The sequence below is a fragment of the Sorex fumeus genome, unplaced genomic scaffold (assembly GCF_029834395.1).
Source record: "Sorex fumeus unplaced genomic scaffold, SorFum_2.1 ptg000034l, whole genome shotgun sequence".
NCBI classification, from domain to species: Eukaryota; Metazoa; Chordata; class Mammalia; order Eulipotyphla; family Soricidae; genus Sorex; species Sorex fumeus.
Window position 1 is genome coordinate 30,641,818 of NW_026606091.1, and position 5,183 is coordinate 30,647,000.

General features: G+C 44.4%; 1 pseudogene; it reads left to right on the forward strand.

Annotated features, from left to right (window-relative positions):
• Window positions 1-1,215: 1,215 nt before the first annotated feature.
• LOC130026665 (uncharacterized) lies at window positions 1,216-1,345 on the forward strand (annotated as a pseudogene).
• Window positions 1,346-5,183: the final 3,838 nt, after the last annotated feature.

A 5,183-nucleotide genomic window follows, 5' to 3' on the forward strand; every position in this document is an offset into this window, starting at 1 on the left:
GTCTGTTTTCCTCTAGTGCCCAATGATTGACTGGCCTGAACCTCAAAAGATATGCTTCCCCCTTTGCAAATTGTTCCAGGAAGCAGACCCGTTTGCCTTTGGGCCAAAGGATCCAGAGACAGGAGGAAACCTCAGTCACTGTGTACCCGTTGCCCAAGGATTCAAAAACTCGGCCACCTTCTTCAGGAAGACCCTGGCTCTGGACTTAAGAAAATCCTCGTTGGAGCCCTGGAATGTACCATCCTGCAGTCTGTAGATGATTCGGTCCTAATGTCAGAAGCCAAGAGAACTGAAAGAGAGCCTCAGAGGCTCTGCTCCAGCTCTTGGTTGAGGCTGGGCACCAGACCTCCTGGAAGAATGAGCATTTAGAAGTGAAAAAAAGAAAAACAAATAACCTAAAAAAATCAGCAGTAGGGCTCCAGAGGCATAGAGGTTGATCCTCTTAGTGCCTGAGAAAGGGCACCAGGCTCTAGGTGCCCTGACCCAGGGTAGGGCCATTGGCAGAGGTCTGGGCATACCTGTATCTGAGGTAGGGGGCTCTGATCTCTCGCTGTGCCACAGAGGTAAACAAACTATCTACCTCCAGGTCCCCATTCAGGGGTGACAGTGACGACTAACAAAGGGCCCCAGTGGCTACCAATTGCCCAGATGGCACAGTCCCTGGGATTATGATGTGAAAACCCACATCTAAGTTTTGCGACTCTAGATTTTGATGTGAAAACCCACTCTAACTTTCGCGACCCCAGCCTTTCTGCTTATGGGATGGGACCCCATCCTCTGACTTGCAAGAAGCAGTGGACTAAATCTCTTGCTCAGAACCACTGAACAGTTCGGGAGCAGTTTCCAACGTGAGTGGCATCCGGATAAAGACCATAAGAATGAAGCCCTGAATCCCTCTGGAAAGACTGGGTAGGGGCGGGTGCGCTCGGGGAGGGACAGGGACAAGCGCGAAACATGGTGAGACCCCACGATCTCTTAATTTTCATATAAAAAGGTAAAGGTAAAAGGTAAAGTCACTCCCGTTGATCGTCGATTTGCTCGAGCGGGCCCAGTAACGTCTCCATTGGAGACTTTGTTGTTACTATGTCTGGCATATCGAATACTCTCGGTAGCTAGTCGGTCTCTCCGAGAGGGGCGGAGGATTTGAACTCAGGTCGGCCATGTTGGCCGCTTTTAAGGCGACCGCCCTACCACTGTGCTATCGCTCCAGCCCCCGGAGCTTCTCGGCCTTTTGGCTAAGATCAAGTGTAGTATCTGTTCATATTAAAAATTGAAATTTAGACCCCTGGTCTGCGTGGGACGGGCCTGGAGGCCCAGCTCTGGGCAACCAAGCGAACGACTCCTATTCCAACCAGGTACAGCCCGCCCCCAAGGGCTTGGGACCCTCTGTGCACATGCTCAGCTAGCTCCACCTCCTAGAAAGCCGGTTTTACCCCTGGTCTGCGTGGGACGGGCCCGGAGGCCCAGCTCTGGGCAACCAAGCGAACAACTCCTATTCCTACCAGGTTCAGCCCGCCCCCAAGGGCCTGGGACCCTCTGTGCGCATGCCCAGCTAGCTCCACCTCCTAGAAAGCCGGTTTTACCCCTGGTCTGTGTGGGACGGGCCCGGAGGCCCAGCTCTGGGCAACCAAGGGAACGCCTCCTATTCCTACCAGGTACAGCCCGCCCCCAAGGGCCTGGGACCCTCTCTGCGCATGCACAGCTAGCTCCATCGACGTTCCCAACTCCTCGCTCAGTGCCAGGGACTCTTTCCGGATCCGCGGCCGCTATTGTGGCCGCGAAATATTTTCCCACTTCATATGGCATAGGAACCATAAGCTACCTTCTTCGATGGAAACTTCTCTAGTTTAACTCAGTCACTAGAAACACAGTAGCCAATAACTCATAAGCCTATCTTAACTCACACTGCATATCAAGCAGAATAGTAACAGTGAATGTTAAGGACTAAACCACAGTTTTCACAATGGTAAAGCAACGCAAAGGCCCACCAAACTTTCTTATTGAAGAGTCTAGCCCAGATGACACCAACAGTACTTCAGTGTTAGACAACCTCTCTGACAAGGAATTCAGGAGGGAGCTACTTAGGATGCTTAGGGAACTAAAAGAAACAATGGAAAGCAATGCCAATAGAAGACAAGAGGATTTGAAAGCAAGAAACACATCTCAATAGTCAAAGCAAACACAGACTCAGAGTCAAAGGCTGGAAAACAATCCTACAGGCAAACAGCTCCCATAAAAAAGCTGGGGTAGCCATCCTAATATCAGACCACATCGATTTCAGAGTGAGGAAGGTCATAAGAGACAGTGAAGGTCATTTCTTATTGATCAAAGGATCTGTACAACAGGAAGAACTTACAATAATAAATGTATATGCACCTAATGAGAGACCAGCAAAGTACTTAAAACAACTACTCATAGATTTGCAAAAAGACATCAACAGCAACACAATACTAGTGGGAGACTTCAACACTGCTTTGTCACCTCTTGATAGATCAACCAGACTCAAGCTTAGCAAGGACATACTTCATCTGAGGGAAACAATGGAAGAAAGGGACTTAGTAGATATATACAGGACACTTCATCCACAAAAAGCTGAATACACATTCTTCTCAACCGTACATGGAACATTCTCCAAGATAGACCACATGCTGAGCCACAAAACATGCCTCCAAAAAATTAAGAAGATAGAGATTGTATTGACAATCTTCTCAGACCATAATGCGCTGAAATTAGAAGTAAATCACATACAAAAACAGAAAACTAAATCAAACACCTGGAAATTAAACAGTGCTCTACTGAACAACGAGTGGCTTAGACAGGAAATCAAAGAGGAAATCAAAAGATTCCTAGAAACGAATGAAAATGAGGACACGAGTTACCAAAACTTATGGGACACAGCAAAAGCTGTGTTAAGAGGAAAGTTTATAGCTCTACAAGCATTCCTCAGGAAGGAGGAGCGAGCACACATAAGTAACCTAACCTCACAGCTTCAGAGCTTGGAGAAGGACCAAAAAAAGGAGCACAACCCGAACAGGAGAAAGGAAATAATAAAACTCAGAGCAGAGATTAACGAGATGGAAACACAAAAAACAATCCAAAAGATCAATGAAACCAAGAGCTGGTTCTTCGAGAAAATTAACAAGATTGATAAGCCTCTAGCAAAACTCACAAAGAAAGGGAGAGAGAAAACCCTAATAAACCGAATCAGAAATGAAAAGGGGGTCATTACAACAGAAACTACAGAAATTCAAAGGATCCTCAGGGAGTACTTTGAGAAACTGTATGCCACAGAACATCAAAACCTCGAGGAAATGGATAAATTCCTAGACTCCTACAGACTCCCAAGGCTGAACCAAGAAGACCTGGAATACCTGAACAGACCTATCACCATCAAGGAAATTGAAATGGTAATAAAAACTCTCCCCAAGCACAAAAGTCCTGGTCCGGATGGATTCACTAGTGAATTCTTCCAAATCTTTAAAGAGGACTTACTCCCAATCCTCTTTAAGCTTTTCCACGAAATTGAAATATCAAAAACACTTCCAAACAGTTTCTACAAAGCAAATATCACACTGATACCAAAAGCAGACAGAGATACACAAAGAAAGAGAATTACAGACCGATATCCCTGATGAACACAGATGCAAAGATCCTCAACAAACTACTAGCAAATAGAATCCAACTACTCATCAAAAAGATCATACACCATGACCAAGTAGGATTCATCCCAGGGATGCAAGGATGGTTCAACATTCGGAAATCAATCAATATAATCCATCATATCAACAAAAGAAAAGATAAAAAGCATATGATTATATCAATAGATGCAGAGAAAGCATTTGACAAGATCCAGCACCCCTTTATGAAGAAAACCCTAGCCAAAATGGGTATAGAGGGGACCTTCCTCAACATAATTAAAGCCATCTACCACAAGCCTACAGCAAGCATCATCCTCAATGGGGAAAAACTGAGAGCCTTCCCCCTTAGGTCAGGGACGAGACAAGGATGCCCACTCTCTCCACTGCTGTTCAATATAGTACTGGAAGTACTTGCAATAGCGATTAGGCAAGAAAAAGATATTAAGGGCATTCAGGTAGGAAAGGAAGAAATCAAGCTCTCACTATTCGCAGATGATATGATACTATACTTAGAGAACCCAATAACCTCCACCAAAAAACTCCTAGAAATAATAGACTCGTATAGTAAAGTTGCAGGCTATAAAATCAATACCCAAAAGTCCATGGCATTCCTATATGCAAACAGTGAGAGAGAAGAAAGCAACATGAGAAAAACAATCCCATTCACAATTGTGCCCCAGAAAATCAAGTACCTAGGAATCAGCTTAACTAAGGAAGTAAAGGACCTGTACAAAGAAAACTACAAAACACTACTTCAGGAAATAAAAGAGGACATGAGGAAATGGAAAGATATCCCCTGCTCATGGGTCGGGAGATTTAACATTGTCAAAATGGCAATACTACCGAAAGCATGGTATAAATTCAATGCAATCCCTATAAGGATACCCACGACATTCTTCAAAGAAATGGAGCAAACACTCCTGAAATTTATATGGAACAATAAGCCCCCACTAATACCTAAAGCAATTCTTGGGAAAAAGAAAATGGGAGGAATCAACCTCCCGAACTTCAAACTCTACTACAAACCAGTAATAATTAAAACAGCATGGTACTGGAACAAAGGCAGAACTGCAGACCAATGGAACAGGGTTGAATACACTGACATCTCCCCTCAATCATATGATCATCTAATCTTTGATAAAGGTGCAAGTAATGTGAAGTGAAGTAAGGAAAGCCTCTTTAACAAATTGTGCTGGCATCACTGGACGGCTACATGCAAAAAAATGGGCTCAGAACTCTGCCTAACACCATGTACAAAAGTAAGATCAAAATGGATTAAAGACCTCAACATCACACCAGAAACCATAAGGTACATTGAAGACAAAGTTGGCAAAACCCTCCATGACATTGAAGCTAATGGTATCTTCAAAGATGCCACGCCACTGGCCGAGCAAGTGAAAACAGAGATAGATAAATGGGACTATCTTAAACTAAGAAGCTTCTGCACCTCCAAAGAAACAGTGACCAAAATACAAAGACAGTCTACAGAATGGGAAAGGATATTCACCGAATACACATCTGACAAGGGGTTGATATCCAGGATAT